The sequence below is a fragment of the Hemicordylus capensis genome, chromosome 6, assembly GCF_027244095.1.
Source record: "Hemicordylus capensis ecotype Gifberg chromosome 6, rHemCap1.1.pri, whole genome shotgun sequence".
Lineage (NCBI taxonomy): Eukaryota > Metazoa > Chordata > Lepidosauria > Squamata > Cordylidae > Hemicordylus > Hemicordylus capensis.
Genome location: NC_069662.1, coordinates 148,370,814 through 148,397,756, shown reverse-complemented (window position 1 = coordinate 148,397,756; position 26,943 = coordinate 148,370,814). Strand labels below are relative to the sequence as shown.

Genomic DNA, 26,943 nt, shown 5'->3' with positions numbered 1-26,943 from the left:
TTTACAGAAACATTCAACATCTGTTGCAATGATGAGCAGTGACACCACATCAGTGGTTTTCCAAGGAGTCCTGTGTTGCCAGCACAGTTGTACAGCGAAGGCTAATCACACTGCTGGGAACTTAATTCTAGCTTTATTGAACATCTGTGGGGTAATTGTGTTTTTAGATTTCTTTCTCTCGCTCAAAAAGAAATCCCTCCAAAAAACTCTTCAACTGTATGGCATTTTTTCTTCCCAATGCCAGTTCCTGGTGGTTGCCTAATTGTAATGTTGTTGCAAATCTTCACTCAGTTCAGGACTGTGGTAAGGAGAGCCACTGATTAACGAGAATGCACAGCCATCCCATACTTACCTTTCTACTGTATGCTTAACAGTTGACCCGGCAGAGACTGTTAGCACAGAAATGCCACAGTGCCTGCTATTTGCAGTTGTTAGTGTTCAGAAAAATACATGCCCCTTAATAATAATGGCGTAGATATTTGTCATCTTGGGAGGACATGGAAATATTTCTGAAAATTAAGCACATAGCTGGCCCATGTTTCCCAGGGTGTGTGTGTGTGTGTGTGCGTGCACACGCGCATCCAATCCCTTAAACAAAAATAAATTTACTTCTTTTTTTGCAGAATACATTGTTAAGCGGAATGAGTGCATTCAGCTTCAGTGGCAGCATGAACCCACCTTGTGGATCTCAGCAATTGCTATGGTAGCAATAATAAGCAAACTATGTGTTCAAATTTACTTCAGTTCTTCTTGAAACACAAATATAACAGTATTCTGTTAAAAAGTTAAAAAAAACAAAACACCACCACAGCAATTACTTTAGACTCTGTTGAAACCTAGGGATTCTTTTCCCAGAAATGCCCCACAAATCTGTTATCGGTAAGTTCTCCTACTTGATTCCAGTCCTTCAGGATGGTGTAGAGATATGATCTTTGCTGTCTCCACTTCTTCTGCTCACTGAAATAAATAATGTGTAGGCTGATGAATAGGCCCAGACGATTCTCTAGAGTCCTCCCTGAGGTAGATCTGCTCCAGACCCTCTGAATCCTGAGAGTTGATTTACAATATACGGTAATACAAATGCAGTTATAAATATAGTAACATAAAATACATAAAATTACTACAAATATTATAAATATAATAACAAAGAGACACAACTCTACCTTAAACAGTAGTTGGGTAGAAGCCTCTTATACCCAAAACAATTAATAGGCTCATCGGTGCTTTTCAATAGTCCCGGTTGTTCTCTAGAGTTCTTTTGATGTCGACCTGTCTCCAGCCTTCTGAATCCTTTTCTTCACATTATATCAGGGGTTTCTAATGTGGGATCTGCAGTGCTTTTTCACAGCTTCTAAGCATCTCTGCACACAGGCTTCCATGCTCCTTCCTAGTGCATTTTTACCCTCTGTATGCATGCTAAGTTGGAACCTTGTGTAATTTTAACAGCGCCATGTGCTTGTCAGTTCTTGTATTCCAAGAGGAACCCATTACCTTACTACTTTCCTGGCAACTGAGGAGGAGGATGGGTTCTTCCTGGAATGAAAGAGCTGGCTAGCAGGTGGTGATGCAGGGACGTGTGTATGGGGAGTAAGATCATTCTTGGAACTTGTGCAAAAGCTTTGCAGATCCCATATGTTGCTATCTAGAAACCCCCATGGTAACTCATATTCACTGTGGTCCCTTAGTGGACAAGCCCCCCCACCAAGAAAAAAATCGTATGCTGCCATCCCTTAAAGAAGTGGGAGTTATAGTGGACAAGCTCCCCCACCAAGAAAAAAATCGTATGCTGCCATCCCTTAAAGAAGTGGGAGTTATAAATGCATGTGCACACACATTTTTGTTTTGTGAGCCTAAATAGAACGATATGAAAGGGAGCCAGTGGATCATCTTGCCCATTCTTACCCTAAGGGAATATATCCATACCTGTAGAGCATTCCCAAGAGATTCCTATCCAACCCTTTTCTGTAAACCTTAAATAAAGGTTACTCAAATTGCCAAGGCAGACACTTTCTTTGATTTAACCTATTGCTGCAATGGGTCACATGTACAGTACTGAATCTGTAGTTGTCAGCATTGTCTTGTACTAGCAAATTGTAAACTGACATTATGTTGGGCGGAGTCTGTGTGTGCTGGGAGAACCTGTATTGTGCAAGGATCTTGTGTTGCGGCAGCGGGGGGCAGAGAGTCATGTAGGATGTCTCTCTGTGCTTCAAGAACATGCATGTGCACACATGCCTTGAATCCCTGTGGGATCCCTATGAGTTGGCCTGATCACACAGTGTCAGGGCTGGAAGTCAGGCTTCACTTTCATTTTTCCCTCTAAGAGACAATGGCAACCCTTCACAACAGTGTTCTCTCTAAGGTGTGCGCATGTGTGCATGCTCACACATCTTTTGATGTCCGCTCAGTCAATTTTAGATCCCGCTCAGGTAGAATCAAGGAAGCCCCACTCTGAATTCACATGTGGACACACTGCCTTGATACTTCCTCCCAGAACAAAACACATTCTGCACACAAATGAAAAAAAATTAGAGAGAACACTGCTTCACAGATATGGGAGAAAATAAAGGAGTGCAGTAGGGATACTACAGTATAGCGACACCATCTCCTGCCTAGTTCTGTCCCCATCTTCTTATGACCCCATCCTGAACTGATTGTGCTGAAGTGTGATGGGATCTTGGGAATGCCTACCTACAGGGGCGTAGCAAGGTTGGAGTGGGCCCAGAGACAAGATTTTAAAATGCCCCCCCCCCCAAGTCCAGGGCCTCCGCACACCCCAGGCCCCCAAGGATTTAAGTCTGATATTCCAAAATAAGTATGCTGCCTGCAAATACATTTCACTGAATACACACACACACACGTCACAATATATAGTGATATACACTGAGTACTATACATTTGTATTACTTTTAATGCCTAGAAGACACTAGAAAGATGAATTATTAAAATGGGCCCCTCGCTGCAGATTAGCAAAGGAGACTTTCAACCATGCAGGGTGAGCCTATGTTTGTTTTCTCAGAATTCTGAACAAATTCAGTCAAGTTTGATTGCAGGAGGTTTTTCACAGGAGGCTTTTAAAGCCCTTTAAGACACATCTCCTCTGGAAAGGAGGTGCTGCATTCACATGTTGGCCAGATTGACCCTGAAGTCCCTGCAAGTTATTGGGGAGCAGTTCACACACAAGAAAAATAAAATAAAAGCACCACACATGCTTCACAGTTCTCACTCAGACCTTCTGGGTTGCAAAACAACTTGAACATAAGTGCATTTATAAATGAATGAATGAATAAATAAAATTAATAAAATACTGTTCCAGAAGTTTTTGCAATTTTCTGCCATGAAACAAGCCACTTATAGGACTTTTTAGATAGTTTTTTTAAGTCAGCAAATTTTCCAAGCTGTTTCAAAATAAATATTCAGAGACTTCTCGGTCCCTCCCCCCCCCATATCCAAGCCCTATGGCAAGCAGATCCCTATATATGGGGTGGGGGGGGGCGGGAAAGGTAACCACAAAAAGGAGTTCACACTCTACCTGGCAAATGCTGGTCTGGGTTAAGCAGGGCAGCAAGGGGTCTTCTGCTGCAGAGAACACTCTGGCTGCCTCCTCCTTCCTGGCTTGCTTGGGCCCTACTCGAGTTCAGGCTTCACTGCGGCCTACACGGAGGCCTCCGTGGAAGCCCCGCCCACCCGCCGATCAGCTGAGAGGCGGGAGAAAAGGAGCTCTTGGCAGCTTGCCTGCTGCTTCGATTGCGGGCCAGCAGAACAAGCAGGAGAGACGGCGAAGAGGGCAAGTGGCTGAGAGGCTATGGGGCTGGGCAGGGGGCAATGGGGAGTCACATGAGGTGCCCCTGGGGTGCTCCTCCAGGCAGTGGGGCCCCCAGACAACTGTCTCCCCTTGCCCTATCATTGTTACACGCCTGCCTACCTACATTCCCACCCCCCACCCCACTGTATGTATTTCCATGCTATTATGTTGATGATCCTTCTTTCTTGACCACTTTGCTTTTAAAGGAGAAATGTGGGGATATAAAATGGCTTTGTGCAGCGGAAAGTGCATTTGTTGAGGGCAGTTGAATTCTTTCTCCCGTCCTGGTGCTGCCCTGCTGTCTAAGCCTCCTTCCTAGCTGCCAAACTGATGGGGATCTGATAACCAGTGGAGACAAAACAGAACCATAAAGCTTCTAGATTGTGTAATCATTCGGATGACTCTGTTCAGCCCTATGCTGTGGGTTTCACTAATCATGATTAATTGTGAGACAGGCTACATGGACTGCCATGTAGAGTGGCTTATAATTAAATAAACATATAATCATTTTAACATAATGCCACTAATATGTACTTAATGGCAGATAGTACTTTCTGAAGGACTGTTCTTTCCTTCATGATTAAGAAGTCATGAAGCATATAATGTTTGAAAAGCACAGATGTTGTTAAAAGCTCAAATTTCAGGTCATAAAAAGTTTATTTTGTTCTTGGGTGGTATTTTGTTATAAATAAGCTTTGAGCATCTGTTTTGTGAAACACTAAAATGCAAAAAAAAAAAAAAAAAAAGCCAATTGGGAACTAAGAGAGAGATTTATAAACACCCAATAGATGAGAAGACAATAGTCTGGAGTCATTTTTTTGATCTTACTAAAAATGAGTAAAGTGTTATTTGTTGATGCATTCATATCTGACAGCTTTTTCTACTGCAGAGGAGGAGAGTACTGTATTATATATATGTGAGTCCTTCAGTAGTCTTGAAAGTAATATCACGATTCCTCCTGACTTATTGTTTTAATTATGTTTGTTGTTTTATTGTGTGTGGCTTTGCATTTTTAATAGAAAAGTGTCTTAGGCATTTTCTAAATGAATAAAAAGAATTCTTAGCTTCTTCGCTTGATTGCAGCATTTTCCGAAATGAACATCCCCAATTCATTTTTGTTTCTGTTAAGATTATGTTGCAGATTCCACTTAACTGGAACCACCATTTAATTTCTGAAACCTCAATGACTTATTTTATACTTTGCTTTTGTTTAAAAAATTTCAGGGCCAGTTTTCAAACTCTTTCAAAATAGTATGCAACTCAAGTAATAGAATGTGCAAATAAGAATAAAACAAAGAGCAGTCATGAGTCCTTTGTGGGGAAAATGAATCTTGACCTGCCTGTGGAGGGATAGTAAACAGGGAACCATGCATTGTTGCTATGGGAAGGCTTGTGGAATATGTTATGAGAGGGTATGCTCTTGTTGACTATTGCTGTTGCTGAACTAGCAGTAATATGAGGTGAAGCTAGTTCACACAGTCATTTTTGTCATCTCAGGATAACATCGTCTTCACAGACAAGTGGTTTCAGAATGTTTCATTCCACACACAGTGCTCTCTTCCAGGCTGTGCACAAAAGTACACGTGGTTTTGTGTAGGGAACTATGATTGCCACCCATCTGAGATAATAAGCTTGCTCTTTTCTTGTTTCAGTATCTCTTATCCTTGGGTGATGATGAGTGGGGAGTTTCCAGTCATGTCAGTGCATCCTTGTCAAGATCTGAGCCATAGTTTAGTGGTACAGTGCCTGCTTTGCCTGCAGAAATCAGGCGGAGTCCTCAGTATCTCTGGTTTAGAATGTACCCAGGCAGCATGTCTGGAGATTCCAGTGCCTTAGACCAGGGATCCTCAACGTTGGGCCCCCAGATGTTCTTGGACTTCAACACCCATAATCCCCAGGCCCAGTGGCCTTTGGCTGGGGATTATGGGAGTTGAAGTCCAAGAACATCTGGAGGCCCAACATTGAGGATCCCTGCCTTAGACTTTAGAAAGCAGCTGCAAGTTGGAGCAGACAGTACTGTGCAAAGTGGGCTAGTGGACTGACTCTGATAAAAAGCAGCGTCACGTGTTCATTTCTGAAGCTGACCATAGAAATTCATGAGAGAATGGAGCTGGAACGGAGAAAGCATGCCACGAAAAAAGCAAAAAAAGGAAAGGAATGGGTGGTCTGCAAGCAGTGCTAGAAAGCATTTGCGATTATTGTTATTAATGCACAATGAGTTTGAAAATATGTCTTCTGCAGGGGCAAAGGTTCTGTGTATGTCTCTTACTTTAATCCAGCAAAACCAGCTCACTCACAATATACTTCAGCTCAAGCTGGCACAAGACTGTTCAAGTAACTTGCTGCAGGGGTTGGTTCTGCAAGAACTTGCGGGGGAAATGCCTCTTTGATTACGGACCTTGCAGCATAGCGTGGTGGCTGTATTGTGTGTATGAAGTGCTCTCATGAAATGTCGTGCACAAGTGTGCCTGAGGCTGGTCTGTGTTGATTACATGGAGCCCAAAATGTTTTGGGTAGGAAAGTTCTAAGCGGATAAGAGCCAAGAAGTAAAGGCAAAAATGGATATGCCTTAGACTAGGGATAGCAAACATGTTGCCATGTAGTCTGTCTCCTTAGGAAATGAGTGTTGCTCAAATAGGTGGCTGCAGCTAGAACGCTATTGTGATCATTTAAGGCTGTGGTTTGAATGTCTTGAAGGACCTTTCTTTTCTACCCCCATGGCCTGGATTCAGACATCATGCATGATTATGGTTTAATCATGGCTGTTTGTGATAATCGTGAGCCTGGGGGTCTATTCTCTGCCCTTTCCTTCATGTGATTTGCCAGCATTGTACATGCCAGTTTGTTCCAAGCCAGTACCAGAACTTAAATGTTTCCATGATCGTTCTAAGGAATCATTACTCAACTATGGTTTGGGGTCAGTGGCTAACTTATTGTTGTTCTCAGAGCTTCTAAGTAAATCATATCAATCTGCTTAAAGCTGCTCCCTTCTGAGAGATGGCTTTAACATAAATTATGATTGCAGCATTGGGGTTTTTTTTGGGGGGGAGGGGGCTTTGTGAAGGGGCATCCTGTAGAATTTGGATGGATTTGCTTTTTTGCTCCAAAAATAAATTATATGTCTATTTTAAAAGAATTCAGCAATATTGCTAAAAGATGAGTGCTGCTAAAAGACTCATTTGACAACATGGCAAGCAGCTGTTTTCCACGATGATAATTTTTTTTGCCATCTTGCTGAAAGGCTGAAAGCAGCAGGGATGCTTGAAATTTATTGCAAACTTAAACTCAGCCCTCTTGCAAACATGGGGCTTGTATATTGTGTTGATCCTTGGACTAGTGCTTATTCATTAATTGAAATCAATGGGTGTCAGCCTTGTAGTCAGCTAAATGGCTAAACTGAGGCTAATGGTGCCAATGAGGGTTATTGGAAGTCTCGAAAAATCCTGGCCTGTATTTTTTGTTTCAGTTCCATGGGATGTGTTTAAAATAACAATGTGGTTTCGTTCTTCTACCATGGTGAAAGTCTAGTCAGGAAAGCTGTTCTTCAACCCTTTCTGCTGCTGTTACTTTTGGATTTACATAATCTTCTTAATTCAAACGTAAATTAAATCTTATGTTTGAATACTTAATTAGATTTCAGTTTTAGAAGGCTGGCTTTAAATAATCTTTTCATATTTGGGCATATCTCCCATGTGGTAACTCTGTTATATTCAGGCATGGTGGAATAATTGTGCACTGTTGCTTTAAGTGGAGCTCTGCATTCCCCCTTCCCTCAGAGTTGGAAAAAAAATGGTGGTGCAGACTTCTGGTTACAGCCCTGCCAGGGAGCTTTGCGTAACCCAGCTGTGCCACCAGCACATCTGTGGAGCCCGAATTCAGCAGTCAAGGTTCGGTAGACAACGCAGTAGCGTCTTGTGACCTGTGACAGTTGTAAAAAGCACTTCATTAATCTGCTGTTAAGGTCAAATAGTTCACAATTAAGTCATCTTAAAAAAATTAAAAATGACATATCTCATTTGACAGTGTCTCCAATTTAATGTAACCTCCCACCCAATGAAATTATATCAAGGATTATAGTTTTATTACAGTCAGTCCTCAATCAGTGGCTCTTACCTTTTTGAAGACTCTCAGCCTATTATTTCATAGCAGTTCAGAGAGCAGGAGACCCTTCCCATCTGTCACATTTTGTCCGAATGTACCATACTAGCTCAGTTTGGATTTGGCAGTCTATATACCTTATTATCCTCATTTTATTTTTAGAACAGTTGTCTTAACCACTGCTATCTACATGCTGGTAAACCTTTCAATTTCTTCTCTTTATTAGAGTTAAATATTCAGCAGCAGCAGATCCCTGAAAAGTTCCAGTGGGTTACCTTTCCTTTCAGCCACCACGTCCTCCTGGAATAGACTTAATTTTTCCATAGCAGCATCTTCAGTGCAGCCACCTCATGGCACAGTGGGAAAATGACGTGACTAGCAAGCCAGAGGTTGCTGGTTCGAATCCTCGCTGGTATGTTTCCCAGACTGTGGGAGACGCCTTATTGGGCAGCAGTGATAAAGGAAGGTGCTGAAAGGCATCATCTCATACTGCATGGGAGATGGCAATGGTAAATTCCTCCTGTATTCTACCAAAGAAAACCACATGGCTCTGTGGTCACCAGGAATCAACATCAACTCGATGGCACAGTTTACTTTTACCTATCTCCAGTGTGCTTTTGGAAGGAAGGAGAGTCCTAAGGGCTGGACTCCCAACATCCAGTCCAAGCATCCATGTGCCAAATAAGTTTCAAATAAGTGCTTTGTCAAATGGTTAGGTTCAGGCTAGTTACAATGCTGGGGCCAGTGACAACTCTATCAGGCTTTTATTTGCTCAGGGAACCCAGAACTAGTGGTACATCCTAATTGGCAAGCTTGGTTTTCCCTGTCTGTGTGCAATCTTTGATAAAGCATTAATCATCTCCAGGTTGCATCCAAGCCCATTGACAGAAATTGTGAAATGTAATTTAGCTTTGGGGATAGAATTAATGTTTTCTAATAGCTCTAAGCTATTCTGTGATTTATTGGTTTCATTGCTTGAGGGTTTTTATAATCTAAATTGGTGATTACAAATGATACACAACAGTGTGTATTATAAATAGCAAGTATGTGTCTAGGAAAGAGACCATAATGAGCTTTTTAACTTCTTGTATGTTGGTGCAGGTGAGGAGCTGTCATGCCCACATACTGGTCCCCCCCCCACACTCATTCATTTGTGAAGCTTCACGCTGTTTGGTGGTCTCTTGTTTATTTACTAGACCAATGCAATTTGAAATACATAATACTAATAAGCCCACAAGCTCTTTTTTGAAAGCGAAAATATTTATTGTTCCCTCAGATACAGAACTGGGGGGGCTCAGGTGTCTTTGAGGTTCAACAGGGCCAGCCAAAAACAAGGTAGAGTCTTTTGCATACATATAATAGTGTATTGGGTTGTAAATTGAGGGACAACCGCTTTATTTATTTATTTATTTATTTATTTATTATATTTTAATACCACCCAAAACTTACATCTCTCGGTGCTTTAAATCTCCCCAAATGGATCTGTGAACTTCCAGGATCTTTCAGCTTCCAGGACCTATATATTGTTGAGGACACAGAGATAAGAAGATACTAGAGTAGCTCATCTCTTGTTAGATCCAAATTAGATTACTATAGCACATTTGACTTGGGGCAGCCCTTGAAGACCCTCTGGAATACCCAGCTGGTCCCAAAAGCAGCAGTGAAGTTCTTGACAGGGTCAAGACTCATGGACTATATAGCACTGGACCTGTGGGGACTGCCTTAGTTACCAGCTTGTTTCCAAGCACAATTCAAGGTGCTGGTGATTATCTTTAAAGCCCTTCATAGTTTAAGACCAGGATACTGAAGAATATCGTCCTCCCATGTGCGTCTACCTACCCTATAATATCTGAGAGAGAGGGGCCTCCTGGGTGTGCTGGTTCCAGCAGAGGTTTGTGTGGTGACCACCCAGGGTTGAGCTTTCCCTGCCCTATATATTACTCACATTTGGGGATGCCAGCAACTTGCCAATCTTGAGCTTTTTAGTACTATATAGAATGGCAGGAGAAGGTTTCAGGTGGGTGGGAAAGAAAAAGAGGTGTCCCCGGAGAACCCCAACCAGTACCATGGAAGGCTCCTGTTCGAGGCTGGTCTTAGTCCTTGCTTGACACAACCATTCATTTTAGGCACAGAGGATACATTGCAACATGTTGATGTGGATTCCTAGACTCTGACTATTTCCAGTGTGACCCATGTGGTTTAACAAGGACAGTTAAGTGGTTGCAGAGTCCTTTTTCCTTCCCAGTCCTTGTCAGTGTTACTTTGTCATGGAAGAGACTTTTCTGATGCTGAGTAAAAATAGAAGTTCCCCCATGAACTTCACTAATTATGTACACAGTATAGTGTGTAGCTGTGCCCCAACCCTATAGCAGTTTTAGCCCATGCTGGGAGGAGGCATTTCTCTTAATAGTATTCCAGGCCTTAGCAGGAAGTGGTCTTATCGCCATGCCACATTCTAGCAGCTTTCTGAAAACGGAAACAGGGTCAGCACTGAACAGTACCCTGATGTGAATTCACCAGCCTTGGTTGTCCCTATTCCATCCGTCCCTGTCCCTCCTAGCACTGACCTGTGTCTAGCCAGATCCTTTGTGCTCCCTGAGCAGTAACTGGTGTGTTTGGCTGAGCACCAGTCCGAGTTCCTAGATGCTCTCCAAGGAGGTACAGACAGCTTGCTGCATGCCCCATGCACCTGCTCAGAAGACAATTATGAAGCAAATAATCTGAAGCAGAATCCAAGCTAATATTTCTGCATGGTAACCTCTGGTTGTCTGACAATCAGGAGAATTAATTTGTTAGGAATTATTAATAAAACTAGCATGAATGTGAAGGTAATCACTCCTCAAAATTATGAATTGCTTTGTCTTGCATGTTATGGACTGTTCCTTTTTGCATACTTAAAGCTGGTGTAACAAACTGTATTCCTATGTGCACTCACACAGGCACACATGTTAGTAATCATCATTTTGCTGCAGGAATACACAGACTGTTATCAATTTTGATTACTCTGTTCTGAGGAGATTGAGCACCACATCCTTCTCTGATAAGTTGAACTCAGGCATTGCATTTTACCAGTTAGGGTTAGTATAAACATGCACTAAACAATGTTTTATAGATTCGCTGCCTCCACACCTCCTGTCTTGCATGTGAATCCTTCTGTCCAGCCTCGGAGCGAGGCTGACGGCAGCCTGTCTTTGGCTGTGGCGGCCCCTGGTCCCACCCCCATGTCTGATGTCAGACACTCCCTGCTAGCTGCGCCCCCACATCTGACCTTTAAAGGCAGGGAGAGTCGCTCCAGTAGCTCCACTGCCAATGCCGCACAGGCCAATTTCATTGCCAAATGGGGCTGCGTGGCCCCGTTTGGGAGTGAAATAACCGCCCCCCGTGTCTGACGTCAGACACGGCGGGTGCGGCGGGGCCACGAGACACAGCCCCTGATTGGTGGCGGCCCGGGTTCTTTGAACCCATTCGCCCAGTGGTGCCTCCGCCCCTGCTTCTGTCCTCCCACTTCCATGGTTGAATTATGTCTGATAGCCATGCTTACCAAACCTAGTTAACCAAGGTTAACATGCCCTTAAAGTGACAGGTTTTCTTTGGATGTAGGAGCCAGCCCCAGAATTTGGGAGCCCAGACAATGGGCAAAATCACTGGCCTTAAAACTGACAAGGCATTGTGGAGGGGGAGGATAAATGGGCTTCTCTTTATCCCCTTTACAAGTAACATACTTAGAACAGAAACAGGGCTGCCTGGGGCAAATAGAGATTTTATTAAGTAACTGCTTCTGGATATCCTAGTCTAGGCATCACAGTTAAATTTCTAGGCTCTCCAGCGCCTGGGATTTGTCAAGCCCTGCCTTAAGGCACTTCTGAACTGCTGCTCAAAATGCTTTAGGGCCTGGCGGGATCCCCCATTCAAATAACCTGCTTTCTCCTTTGAGGAGTAGAAAGATCAAGTATATGGAATTCTCAGTCATGAGCAGAAAACATTACTGCATAGGAAGCCACACCTGTGTGGGGCAATAAAATAAGCTCTGTGTATGAACAAACAACCTTAATTGGTTTGTAGTGAGGCTGTTTAGCTTATTAGTTAGTTTTTTTTCACAAGGCACTTCAAAATATCTCTATTGCATTACCTTTTGTCACTTATTGTGGGATCTAAATTTGGAAGCATGTGTAAAAACTTAAAGACTTCTTTAGCAAATATATTCAGTTAATTACTAGTGAATTGCTTGGAGCGCAAAATTTGATTTCCAAGAAGAAAATCACTTTTCATTTGTTAAGTCTCACGATCATTTTGCTAGCAGCAAGTCCTTTTTGCCGCCTCTTTTGCAGCAGCTCTAAATCAGATTTGTATGAAGCAGCGGTTGCTGATTAGATCCTAATTGGAACATAAGCATGAGCCTCCCTGGCTCATCTTATCCTGGTTTCGATCTGCAGTGACTGCTAAGAGAAAAGTCTGAAAGGGGACTGTAATAAACACAATTTCTTCAAGATCAGTTTTCACAGGAGTGAGATAGCAGAAAAAGCTTTTCTGAAAGGTGTAGGGACGTGGCCTATAAAGGAAATGGCTTGAAGTTAAAGGCTACTTCTCCTACTCCACAAAGCCTCTCCTGTCCCTAGGCCTTTATCCCACCTTAGACTGATAGTTGTCCCTTCCTTCACTTACACTGGTTGGCTTTCTAACACTTCTGTTCCCTGATCAGAATTGCCTTTATTTGAATGTTCATGAACATTCTGTGCCATCACACCAGAACTATAGATTGCAGCAAAAGGGTCACTTTCATAGGTGCGATTAGTAGAGGTGTGCACGAATCAGATTTTTCAATTTGATTCGAGGTGAAATTGAATTACAAAATTCTTGAATTGATTCATCGAAATTAGCCGGCTGTCTCAAAGAATCAACCTCTAATCACTCAAATTGATTCATTCAAATTGAGTCATTTTATTTATATCTATGTAAACCGCTTTGGGAACTTTTGTTGAAAAGCAATATATAAATATTCGTGATATTCGTTTTTGTATTTGAATTTATTTGAGTGATTTGGGTGCCATTTTGAGGCCTGTTTTCTGGGGAGAGCTGGAAAAACAGGCCTCCAATATGGAGCAGTTTTTCTGGGGAGAGCTGGTCTATCAGTTGGGGTCAGCAGGTATACCAGCCATCTGCTCCGGACCTTGCACGTCTGCCTGCTTACTGGTTTACCCAGTAGACCATTTTGAGGTCAGTTTTTCCAGCTCTCCCTAGTAGACCAGTCCTCTGAAGCGGGCAGATGCAGTAAGCCACTGGTTTGTGAGCACTGGATGAAGTAAACAGCACATTGTATAGAGTTGGGTGAATGATTTATAGTTTGATTATCAAGGGCAGACCCTAGAGACAAAAACATTAAGTGCTTGATGAGCATGGCTTATGAGACTGTAAATGTTTGAGTGTTCTGCTTGCTTGAAAGCTCTTCTCTTCTGTCTGCCCACAGAAAGCAAAAATTACTCAGTGACAGGACTAAGGCCTTACTCTATATTTGGATCTTTTTCCAAGATTCATACAGCTATGAAACAGCTGTTAAGAATATTCTGATTTCCTGGTTGTTGGCATTCTTACATGTGTGAGGTGTTTGCCTATATATTTTAGTTTTCTGAGAGAAATACAATTGTGTTCATATAGAGAGTAGTCTTCAGTAAAAGCTGCATAAAATAGCAGTGGATTTCTTCTCCTGCAGGTTTCTCACATCTCTTGTTTGGGAATGTGACACTAGCTGTTATAAAATATAAGGCCTAATTTATACTTATGAGGAAGAGGAACCACATCTCCTTGATAAGATGCACACTGCAGTGGTAAGCCTGAGTATAGGGATGGGTCATCATCATGATCATCTGGTCATCACCACCCAGTTAGACCAATGATACATGGCAAGGATCTTCACAGGCATGTCCAAATCTACTTGCCAGTTCACCAGTGGTGAGTTCCCTGGCCCTCTGCTGAGAGGTATACCTAGCACCACACGGCTCTCCTCCCAGAGATCTTGTTTCCAGTGCTCTTTTTGAGAAGGTAAGAAACAGCAGGAATCCCTTTTGAGTTGTAGTTTCTCTCATTGTTTCTTACCACTTCCACTCCCAGTGCAAATGACAGAAGATCCACTTCTCTCCTAACCTCTGCCTATGTGCCCGAAAAGGATCTGAAGAGAGGGGTGGGGGGAATGGTGGCAACCACATATAATGGCTGGCTAGTGAGCTGAGCCTAAATGTGTGGATTCCTGGATCCGCATAAATAAAGATATCAGTCATTGAATAGTCAGGCTTTTTAGTCTCCAAGTTAAACACCCCCCCTGCCCTTACTGAAACAGTTTTGGGGATTGGTTCAACGGTGTTTTATAGCGTAAATAAGGGGTGGGGCATAGCAAACTTTCAACCACTGGTGTTAGTTTACGTTTAAACTGCTTCTGTACCACATTTCCAGAATTGCTTTAAGGAGGTAGGAATTAGAGATAATTTTGGAGAGTCACAGCAACGACTGAAAAGGAACATTTGTAGAAAATTCAGGAAAAAGCCAATTTGCAACACTGGTGGGAACTGAAAAAGGGATCTATTGACAAACATAATATGTAATGTGAGAAGGTGCTGCGAAAAGAAAATTATGCCATTCCACGACGTTTACTTAGCTGTTTCAAATTAAAAGTGTACTATATTACTAAAAAAAGACAATATTGTTTTTTTGTTTGTTCAGGAATCAGTTTCGAAGCACTTTCCACTTTGGATTTTCATTAGTATTCATAGCTCCATCAGACTGCAGTTCAAACTCTTTCTCTTGTTTTTGTCACAGAAGATGATGGAGCAAGGTTGCTTAGGAACACTTAGCCACACTCTCAATGGGAATTATCAATCTGTTCTGTGTATTCACCTCCACATGCAGGGGAGAAAATTGAGTTTAACTGCTGACAGTGTTAATTGATTGCAAGTTGTTTTAGTGGGAGTATTATGTCTCAACCCAGATTTCCTTTTATTCTTCTTAATTAGATGTAGGAACCAACATACAAAAATAGTGACTTCATGCTATTTTTAAACAAAAAAGAAAGAAAAGACACGTGCTCCTAAAATGCTCTTTATTTGTTTTTATCTTTTGTCCCTTAAAAATGCAAATTATTACCTCTTAGCTTTGTAAATAGGTGTGGTTGATTAACATGCATACACAAGTAAATGCAGTGCGCACTATGCAAGCACAGAGATATTTTTGCCTGCCACAGTAAATTCTGATCCAAAGATTGTTGAAGTATGCAAAGAGGCAAGTCCCATACCTGTGCCTTTTCAGGAGATATGGCTTGTCTTGTCTGCTAGAGTTGCTTGCTGTTACAAGGCACACTTGTGTTTGTAGGCAAGAAACCTAAGGATTCCGGTAGCCCTGGATATTGGAGGGGATTCCATTCTTGCCTATAGGCACGAATATGGAAACAACGAATAATGCAACCTTGAATCAATGGGAATGAGTTGGGGGAAGGATCCTAACAACAACCAACAACAAAGACCAAAACAAGGGGAGCAGAAATGGTAGTAGAAAAGGACAGTACAAAGAGCCACAAAATGGCTCTCAGCTGGAAATTTAATTCTTCTATCTATCTATCTATCTATCTATCTATCTATCTATCTATCTATCTATCTATCTAGAGATTTAATATACCGCCCAATCCACAGACTCAGGGCAGCATATTAATGGCATTGGAAGTCATTTCTGGCCACTCAAAACCGTGAATAGTGGGTGCGCGGCTAGGGACGAATCAACATGTGCAGGCGCTCTTTAACATTTTAATATTAACCGGGGAGACCCGAGTTCAAATCCTCATTCAGCCATGATACTTGCTGGGTGACTCTGGGCCAGTGACTACTCTCTCAGCCTAACCTACTTCACAGGGTTGTTGTGAGGAGAAACCTAAGTATGCAGTGCACCGCTCTGGGCTCCTTGGAGGAAGAGCGGGATATAAAATGTAAGAAAATAAATAAATAAATAAAAATACACATGATATTAGGGCGCACACATCCGTGCATTCAGAGGGGGCCTTCCTGATGCAGTCTGATCCGGATCTAAACAACTCGCCCTTCAGTGTTTCCTCTAACTTTTTTTTCTTGGGTGCATGGAATGAGTTTTGTTCTAGACAGCAGTATCAACACAGTCTGTGAGTGTGCGTGCGCATTCAGAGTGGGGCCTTCTTGATTCAAGCTGAGCGGGATCTAAAATTAACTGAGCAGACATCGGAAACTTTGTATGCACTCTACTACTTCTCCTCCTCACAAGCTGCTGATAAGTGTGTTTCCACACTCACCTGGGTGGGCGAGCAAGCAGCAGGCAGCAGCTGGTCTATGGGAGGAGAGCTGGTCTGTGGGAGCAATGTGCTACTACTTATCAGCTTATGGCTAGTGTACAAAATATAGCTATTAAGACACAAGGCAATTCTCTGTGATAGAATTTTCCTCTCTGATTATTGTCTCTGATAACCGTTATTGCTAACAGGGAGAATATGACTTAATGATACCGTTATTAAGTTTTGCTGTGCTTTTGAGGAATCTCTGATGCCAACGATATTTACTGGAGTCAGGCATATGTTAGTAAAGAAAAGTAATTCGACTTTCTAAATGTACAATCTGGTATGGATCAGAGCTGCAATGGTCTATATGTACCAAATTGCTGGTGCCTATGAAGGCAACACATTAGCATGGAAATTAAATTTCTTTTAAAATCCACTGTCAGTTGCATGTTGTTACAATCATTTCTAGGCTTCTATAGTACCATATATCATTAAGCATTTAAGAAAGCAGTAGCAATTTCACTAAGACATTTGAGGCTTTCTGGAGAGATTGAATTTGCTGCAGGTAAAGACTTTAGTCATAGACATCTGGAGTTGTTTATGTTTAAGTTAGCAATGACTTCTTCCTTTCAAAGTAGCAGGGCTGTTAGAATTAGTAAATAGAAACCTCAAATTTGAACCCAGCCCTGTACCCAGTCCCGCTTCCTAGCCTCTGCTGGGAACGCTGGGGACACTGTTCCTTCTAAGAGGGATTCCCAGATGTTGTTGACTACAACTCCCAAAACCCCCAGCTGCAGTGGCTTTTGCTTGGGGATTATGGGAGTTGTAGTCAACAACATCTGGGAATCCCTGTTAGAGGGAACGCTGGCTGGGGATGAGCACCAACATCTAATTCATGGGGCTATTTTGTAGACTTTCTGTTTCCATGAAGCTTGGGTAAAGAGGCACATTTTAAAGTGGGTGGCTCTTGTGCCTGTAGTGGGAAAATAGCAACTCACCTTGTTCAGGGTCCTTTTTGGTGTTTAGATAGTGAACCCTCTTGGGGCTAGGGGACATTTTCTCATACCTTTTGCTACCTTTTGCTCTTTGACAACTTTATTTTGTTGAAAAGCGGTGAATAAATTCTTAATAATCTTAATGCCAGAGTATGCTTAGTGCTAACATGCAGTTTACACTTAATATGTGGAGGGCTTAAGCCAAGTGCTGGGATTTGGTCGGGGTGGCATGCCAGGTGTCATCTTGTACCAGTTTGGTCCAACAACAGCTCTGTGTGTGTGTGTGTGTGTGTGTGTGTGTGTGTGTGTGTGTGTGAGGAATTTCCCAATCCACATACCAGCAATTGAGAAAGAAGCACCCATGGATTGGTTAGGGTGTGAGCGCTGCACACCTGTTGCAGGACCAATGCTTCCAGTTTTTTGTGTGTTGAAGTTGGCCCTCAAAACTGGTCAAAAGGTTTTTGCTTTGTTGAGGAATTTCTATTCCACCTTTCCATTTCAAATGGAGTGCTCAAGGAAGATTTCATCATAAAATAAAACCAGAAAATTGCAATAAAATCAATTCAAACACAATAAAAGTCCAGGAACAGAATGCTATAACAAACTGAAATGTCAGAGGGAGAAAACAAAATGATATAGACCAAGTCAAAACAAATAAGCAAGCAAACAAACAAAAAGTCTTCAGATTGTGGTAGAAGACCTTCAAAGAGGGGTTAAGATTAATCTTTGCACAAGCAACTTCACATTCTGGACTCTGCCACAGATAAGGTCATTGCCATCAACTCCCCATGGTGGAACATTTAACGTTCTGAAATTGGTTGAGATCAAGGCCAGAAATGTAGGGTGGAGAAATTTCAGATTCTAAAACTTCTGCTTATCTGCTTGAAAAACATTGAGATACAGTGAAGGGATATTAAGATGAGGGGTGTGTGTGTGTGTGTCTGTCTGTCTGTCTCTACTATATAAATAAGTCAAATCAAATGCCAAATCAGATCACAGTCTGAGGCATGAGGAAAATGTGTATAAATGTGTATAAAGAATGTACACATTTTAAGGGGGGGGTCAAAGCAAATTTTATACAAATGAGGGGGAATTTGCATGGGGAAATTTTCCAGTGCAAAATCTTCTAGAAAACCGACATCTCTGAGGGCTGTTTGCCAGCATTCAGAACAGAGAATTCTGGTATTTTAGACTATTCAACTGCCCCACAGTATAAATGAGACCAGTTTTGCTTTCCTAACTTTTTCTGAAAAAGTGATTCAAAATGTAGATGCATCATATATGAGGAATTTAAAAAGTTAACATCATCATCAGTAACTGAGATGAGTTTTATAAACATAGATGCATTCCTTTTGAGCAGGATTCTCAGCCAACCTAGGATAATGATTTTTTGGAGGTCATTCTGGAAATCTTCAGTTTCTGATGCAACAGTTTGCAACATGTTAACACTCTAGATTAACTCTTGAAGCCTTAAATTTATTAGAACTTTCCCCCCTTTTTTATGCACTCATCATAATCGACTTATTAAAATTTTAAACTACAAATGTAAGAACGTGTATCACATGTTTACTTAATTAGATGTAAACTAAATGCTTCTAGTTTATTTGTTGTGCAGGCATCAGTGTGTGAAGCCCATGAGATTCAAATTATAAGTTGTTTTTTCTTCTTCAAATGAAGAGCATTATAAGTCAGAAACCATGGCAGTTTTAACTCATGGTTGAGTACAAAGTGTTTAGTTTTGCATTTAAGGCACCCACTTAGTTACAGTGGCTGCATTTGAGTTGTCTTTCCTGTTACAATCCTAATTTTTGGAATCCTGTTTTATTGGAGTCAAAGTGACTATAATTATGTTTTAGTAAAGGAGCCTAATTACAAAACTCTGTAGACATTTTATCAAATGCAGATTATGTTGTTGTTTTGTCCCATGCAGTAAGACTGCAGAAGTATAAATGGTTCCCTTCCCTGCCTGTGAAAGACTAATCAATATGGATCAGTAGTATTATCAAGGCAGAACATAGGAATACATTAAAAATTATAATAAACCTTTTATTGTTAAAAAAAGATACAGAGACCTATTTCTCTAGGCATATGGGTGCGGTTGCTACAGAAACTGAATTCCCTTATTATCTGAATTTGCTAAAATGCCTCTTTTACTCCATAGAAGCAATGCTGTCTAAACATTCATCTATAAATCTTTACAACCAATAAGCTTGAGGCTTGTTCTTCAGCCTTTCGGTTTCCAGAGATGAATTAATGGGATGTCCTTTACATGTGGTCATCTTGTGTATCATTGCAGAGCATTGATGTGGATGGGGGAGAGACAAATCTACCGATTTGATCAGGAAAATGCTCTCCTTCTATTTCCATGTTGGAAAGTGAAAGGTGCATATGACTAGTTGTGAGTTTCTAGCATGTGCATGTGTAGCAGTGAGACATAGATGGGATAAGCGTCCCATGATGAACTCTGCAAAGCTTTAACATATTTTTCTACTGAAGTACTTCCTCTGCAGGAAAAACTGATTCATAGATTCTGATCCATACTTTGCCTTGTTGTTTCCTTTAGGTTAGTGGTTCCTCGAACCACAAGTCTCCCACAAGTCTCCTCCTCTCCAGAACTGTCTCTCACAATACCTGCATTTGCTTATCTTTCTCTTCCCTCCCCTTCCTGTCCACTTCCCCTCTTGTATTGTCTCTTACTTTAAACTGAAAACCGCCTTGACAGAAAGGCAGGATATACATGTAATAAATAAACAAGAAGTACGAGATTTATTAAAGTATTTTCTAAGGATGTTGCAATGGATCTAGATGACTTTGTACATATCTCCAGCCAAAGTTAAGCACTGATGTGATGCACTGAATGGATTTTATATCTTTAGTTTCTTTTATAGATAGCTGAATTAATTTCAGAATGGAATTTGAATGAAGTGAATAGACATTGCTGGTATGGGTTGGTTTTTTTTTTAAACTGTGCTTCAGTCAGGGTCTTATTACACACTGAGGAACAAATCAAAATCAGATAATGGTTTTTAGTGCAGCAGTTACTCTTTTGGAAACTCTGCAGAAGGAACTCTTCTCCCCTGCAGTGTTCTTGATATGCCAATGTTGGAAAATTTTACCACTCTGGCTTTCAGGATGGAGCTTGGCAAAAGTGATCAATTTCTATCGACTGTGAAGTGAAATGTACTTCTCTCTCTCCCTCTCTCTCACCCTCTCCAGAGATTCTTCATTTCATCTTGCTACTTCTATGTATGGCTAAAATCAGGAATACAATGTTGGATAAATTATCATTTTTGTTTTTAGCATTGCCTGAAGACTCATTAGTTTAGTGAGTCTTGATTTAACTTGATTTCTTCCTTTCTCATTTATTTAATTCTCAAATTTGTACACCACCCCCAACCTCTGTTTGTTTTACATTTTACATTTACATTTTACATTTGTTGTACAACATAAAACAAATTAAAAATGAAAACCTTAAAACAGTTTAAAACCACAGTCAAATTAAAAAGCTTGGGTGGAGAAATTAGTCTTTAGGGACTTTTAAAAAGTTGTCAGAGATGGGAGCGCATTCCAAAGTGTCGGGGTGGCAACAGTGAAGGCCCGTCCCTGTGTAGCCACCAGATGAGCTGGTGGCAACTGCAGATGAACCTCTCCAGATGATCTCAATGGACAGTGGGGCTCATTCTGAAGAAAATGTTCTCTCAAATACCCAAGGCCTAAGCTGTTTAGAGCTTTATAAGTTATGTCCTATCTTATTTAGATCTTATTTCTCTTGTCTCATTAGATTGTGGGTTCACAGGTAAGGCCTGTCATATTTTTCTAGCACCCAACTTTTTAGGTGCTGTATAAAGTGATACAGAATTATTACTATAGTTGTCAAAATAAGAATGTGTCTTGCTATTTAAGCCTAAATCAGTATTCTATTACCGGTAGCTGGTTTTTTTTTTAAAGCAGTGTTTTGGTTTGATCAGATTTGATTGAAAACACTTCTCACAATAAAAACACCTTTTCTGTTTGATCTTTTAAAATGTTTGTATTACTTTAATTAGGACTGAATTTTAAGTGTTCCTCATTCTGGTTGCTTTTAGTCAAAAAACCATCTTGCTTACCATTATGCCGCGTCCACTGGTGTGTATATATAGAGAGAAAGAGGGATAGGAAGAGAAGCTTGGTTTTGTTTCCTGGACCAGTTACTTACGGAAAAAGTCTTGAAATCTCTTTAAATACACCTTAGTTCCCAGATTGCTCCTTCACGTGATATTCTTTGCCATAACAGGTTACTCAGTATGTCAGAACCATTAAGGTACTGTAATTATGGGATAAGGAGATCCATTTTGTTCATACTGCTGAACGCACACAGCAGCTATGATCTTCCCTAATTAAGATACTTGAGTGCTTTTAACCTTGATTTAATTACTTTTGGGGATTTAAAAATAGGTCATCTTTTGCCCTGTTTCCCACACACAACTAAAATATGCTTAAAGGGGGGGAAATGCATACAGTGTTACTCTGGATATCTGTTGGATATGTGCAAGAGTTCCTTGAATATATAGTAGAATAAAAACATCATGGAAAAACAATTGATTTCCCCCCTCTGTTCATTTAAAGGAGGAGTTTGCCAATTTCAGTACACTATGCTATGCTATAGGACTATTTAGCATATGCTTTTTAGTAAAGTGCTTCTGGTGGCTGTTCTCCTATATTCTAATTAAGTCAATAAAAACACATTGTAGGGATAGCTGGCAAGAGTATAAATTCCCAAATGTGAATGCCAAGTTGAGTGTGTTATGTCTTCACTATTACAAATGGCTGGGTAGGTTACAGTCCAGCAGTAACTGTTTAGAGAAACTGAGCTCTCTGTGTACGTGTGTATAATTGTGTAATTGAATAAAACTGCTGCCTCTTTGATAACCCACTGCAAAGCTCCAAATTAGATTACATTTATAAGTGAGGATGTGAACGGTGCTATTTAAATCTTTACTTAAACTAATTAATGAGTAGGAGTAAGTACTCCACAGGAGGTCAGCCTCGAGGCCTGTTTTCAAAAAAATGTGACAGGAACTACAATTTAATTGTGAGGAAAATGTATCTCTATTAAGCTGCGAAGCAAGCGTGCAGGAGAGAAAATGCTGTTCATAAAAGTGATTGAGAATGAGTTGGACTGGATCAGTTTGAGAACTATCTGTCGTTTCCTCTGAAATCCTTTGCAAACGTATTAGGATATTAGCTACACTCCAGTGTGTTCTGTTAGCCTTGTCCAAGGGAATGTGCCTTGTTGCACAGTAATGGGTTGTGTCCATTGCTTGTCTTGGAATGGTGACACACTTCGGTAAGCTGTATTTTGTCCCTCTTTAAGTTGCAGAACTAGATCGCCACATGTTTCAGAGGGCTATTTTCCCCAAAAGTAGCTGTTATTGGAGGTGGAGGTTTGGCTGCAAGGTTCAGAAGTAATGGCAACAACCATCCCGCAACAAGAACTATGGCATGCAGAGGGGCAGGACTGAATTAGCAGGTTGCTGGCATTCACCTGGCCATCTCCACCATCAGCCTTGCTCAGTAGAGTTGCCATGGGTAGGCATACTGCCAAAATCATGGCGAAGTGAAACTTGAAGCAAATCTCAGGGTTCCTCCCAAGGGAAAACAGCTGAGAACTTTCAAGGGAAGCCAAACATGTTTTGCTAAGGCACGTTAAATTTTTCAAGGGGTTCTGTACATCTCCAGCAATACAACCTTTATTGTCCCGGGTCATGTAGTTGCTGTTGATTACCAGTTTCCGGGAACTGGCTCAGCTGGAGACAGAAGGAAAAATATTATAGTGACCACTGTGTATTTTTACCCTCCAGTACTTTTGGATGGTAATTTGGAGGGTCTTTTATTTCCCCCACATAGAGGATTAGAAAATATGACTTCCATAGACTCGAGGCGGTTGAAATTCTTTAGAATCCTATTTTATTTTATTTTGTCCCATATACCTGATGTAATTAGAAAAAGTGTGTTCTAATTTTCCCCCTTGAAATCTCAAAGTACAAAAAAAACCCCAAAACCCTAAGTGGTGTGTGAGGGGGTGTGGGATATGTCGCATTATCATCCAGTCTTTTTTGTCAGGTGTGACAACCCTTGTTGGAGGCATTGTCCAGGTTGCCTGAATGCTAGTTGCTGAGTCGACTGAAAAGGGACAAACCCCAAACTCAGGGTTAAGGCAGTGTTTGGGCAGGCCTATCCATAAATAAAGAATTTCTAAGTGGGCTAGTCAGGGCTGCCTGGCTCACTTGAGAATCTCAAGGTGACCTGTGACTCTGCTTTCAGATTGACTGTTTTAGAATTGGTTCTAATACCTACCCTTATGTGATGGAGTAGTGTGCAGTTTCTCAGATCCTCCCCCCTCCCCCGCCCCGCCGCTGCCCGGCTTTTGAAGCTTGGGACAACACCAACACATAACCAATCTTGAAGTACCTTGTCCATCCTTCAGCATTTCTCAAGGATGAGAGAGAGACTCTCTGAGAGTACACCTGCAAGTTTTTAGTACTGTGGGATGCAATTTATCAGTCCCTGAATACTTTAATTCATTTGAGGTAGATGGCTGATGAATCAGTTTTGAATTGCTGTCCTGAGCCCTTACCATTTATGATATTTTTTGTGAGATTGCATACAAACAGTTCCCCATGATAGAGACTCAAAAGAAGTCAAGCCTTCTCTTCACCATCCTTAGTGAACAGTGGATTGATCGTCACCTTACTTTGGATGTAACATTTTGTTGTTGATAGCATCCCTTGCCAGTCTCAGCTTGTTAAGCTTTACCTTTCCCGACACTGCCCCTGCAAGTCTGGCCTACTTATCTGTATTGATTCTTGATTAACTGCCCCCCCTTCCATTTCTTATGCATTTCCTTTAAAAAATATATTCAACTCATCACTGCTTTTTGTACATGATTCCTCCTACTTTTTTCTGGTTGAAACAGTTTGTGTCTTTGCCTTTAGTCACTGCTTCTTGATGAACTCCCACCCTTCTTAGATTCCTTTCCACATTTTGTTTATTTAGAAACTTCCTAGCAGTTCTCTGTGCTTATCAAAATCAGCTTTCCTGAATTTCCAGGTACATGTTTGGTTATGTCCACCTTTCATTTTCCATAAGATCAAGAGCTTCATTATTAAACTTTCTCCCCAAAATTCCACTACTTCAGTTCACTGACTAATACTTCCTTATTGGTTAGGATCAAGGCTGCCAACCCCAAATTAATTTCTCCACTTTTTAAAAAGCAAGCTGTCAGCAAGGCATGTCAAGGATATGTTGGAGATTTGGTGCTTAGTGAGTTTGACTTCTATCAGATATCAGGGTAGTTAAAGTCCTTTTTTATTTTATATCTGTCTGTCTGTCTATGAAAACTGCTCTGGAAACTTTTGTTGAAAAGTGGTATATAAATATTCATCATATTGGTAAAGATTCATCTTATTATTACTAATTTCTGCTTTCTTGAAACATCTGTGTAATCTAGTTCAGGAAAGCATCATCCTCTCTTTTGTATGGTGGTTTGTAGTGAACTCGAGCTATTATGTAAATAAAGTAAACTTTTCTGCTGTGTTATATACGGTTGCTAATATTTATTGCTTTTCAACAAAAGTTCCCAAACAATCCTTTAAAAACACAGGGAAATAAGGTAGACACCAGCAACAGCTACTGGATGCTGTGCCTGGGGTTGAATAGGGTCGGCTGATCTCTCCCTGCTAAATATAAGAGAAGTGTTGCTTTAAAAGCAACTCTATTTTGCTCCATTAGCAGGGGAATATGTATTTCAATGGGAATCTCAGTTAAACTGACCTAGTTTGTATGTAACTATGATGTCCAGAAATTAAAATAGACAATGAAATGCTTCCTTGGGGGAAAAAGTAATAGGATCCCATAAATCTCCTAGGATTTCTTGATACAATTCACAACTTCAAACATCTGTAACATGCATTTGAGGATAGAGTGCTTCCTGCTTTTTGTTTTGCACTTTCCTAAATAGGCATCACTGCTTCCCATTTCCAGCTGTTTATTGGGAAAGTGGACATAAATAGAAGAATAGCTATAATGGTCCACCTTCAGCTTGAAATGAAAACATTGTTCTCTATTCCAGGAAATCTGTTAATGGCTTTGGAAGTTGTCAGTGTCTTCTTAAAAAAAATTGCTTGCATTTTGCACGTCTTTATTTCCATTAATCGCTTCGACTGAATGGCTTATTTTAAAATTGTTTGAGACCTGGTGCTGAGGACATTAATTGGAAAAACAGCTAACAAATGTAAAGATATTAAATATATGCCTAGTTAGATATCAGCAATTGTAAAGATGGATAGTTTGGTCAGCAGTTGGTGAATGTTTTCATCCTGATGGGTGTGTTCATTCTTGTTAATGTAAGATTTGCCAATATATGCAAATCACAGTTAAATTTCCATGTAAGCCCTTCAAAACTGAGCACTGTGGCTGGCTTCTGTGTTGTCAAAACTAGAGGTTATGGTAATAACAACATCCTTTATTTAATGAATAAATAGCCATCCTGTTATTGCAAGAAGATTTGCACTGTTTTTGAGGAGGTGGTGTTTTCTGTTTTGAGATCTCTCGTGATAAGAATATCTGTCATAGTAGCTTCTGCCTGAAATAATGCATTATTACTGTTGCTAATAGTATTTACATACCACGTTTCAACAAAACTTTGTTAAAGCAGTTTAAATGGTAAAAGGAATAAGAAGTTGGTTCCCTATCCCAAATGTGGTGGTGGTGGTGATCACACAAGGGAGACAACTGCAAGAACTACTGGGGGTGAGAGGAGGACACTCAGAGGTGATCCTAAAAAGCAGGTTTGCTGGAGCGCTCGCTCCGCAAACCTGCTTTTTAGCAGGGGCTCTCAAGTGGGTTACCCTCTGCTAGCCCGATTTTTGTTGATCGTGAGAATCGCCCAATGTCTCCCTGTGATGTGTTCAGTGAGTTGTATGCAGATAAAATCTCTCACATCTGGACTCCAGTATTTCTGCAGGGCCAGTTAGGGAGGTTTCTGGCAATCCCTCTTGCAAGATAAGATTGGATTAGTTACAGTTTGTGACCCCTGAGGATGTGGACAAGCTGCTTTGGAGCAGTACAGCCTACCACTTGTTCTTTGGATTCTTTCCCACCATGGCTGTTGTCATCTTGCAGGGAGTTTGTTGAAGCTAGCTTATTTGATAGCATTGATGCCTCACTAAAGGAAGACGGGATGCCACCTTCTTTGAAGGAAGCAATGGTTAGACCTCTCCTTAAAAAGCTTGCTCTTGATATCCTGGAGATGAATAATTATAGGCCACTAGTCTCCAACCTCCCATGGTTGAGTAAGATGATTGAAAGGGTGATAGCTGACCAGCTCCATGCAGTCTTGGAGGAAACTGATTATCTACACCAATTCCAAACTGGCTTTAGGGCAGGCTATGGGGTTGAGATGGCTTTCATCAGCCCGATAAGTTACCTTTGCCAGAAAATTGACAAAGAGAGTATGGCTCTGATGGATTTTCTGGATCCCTCAGTGGCTTTCAATACCATCAACCATGATATCCTTCTGGATCACCTGAAGGATTTTGGGATAGGAGGCACTGTTTTACAGTGGTTCCAACTATGTCTCAGGGAGATTTCAGATGGTGGCACTTGATGACAGTTGCTCTTCAAAATGGGAGCTGCTTTATGGAGTCCCACAGGGCTCCATTCTGTCTTCCTTGGAGGCTTTCAGGAGAGTAGTGATACCTCTAAGGCGTGTGTGTGTGCGTGCA

At 41.1% G+C, this 26,943-nt stretch overlaps 1 protein-coding gene and 1 long non-coding RNA gene across 10 annotated transcripts in view; one reads left to right on the top strand and one right to left on the bottom strand.

Moving 5' to 3' along the window:
• PARD3 (par-3 family cell polarity regulator) overlaps positions 1–26,943 on the top strand; it is a 766,284-nt gene that overhangs the window by 185,832 nt on the left and 553,509 nt on the right. The gene's annotated exons all lie outside the window — the stretch shown is intronic.
• LOC128329836 (uncharacterized) lies at positions 723–3,614 on the bottom strand. The gene is made up of 2 exons (XR_008309814.1): positions 3,533–3,614; positions 723–1,047 (listed from the first exon to the last, which is right to left on the bottom strand). It is a non-coding gene; the product is annotated as an uncharacterized LOC128329836 (long non-coding RNA).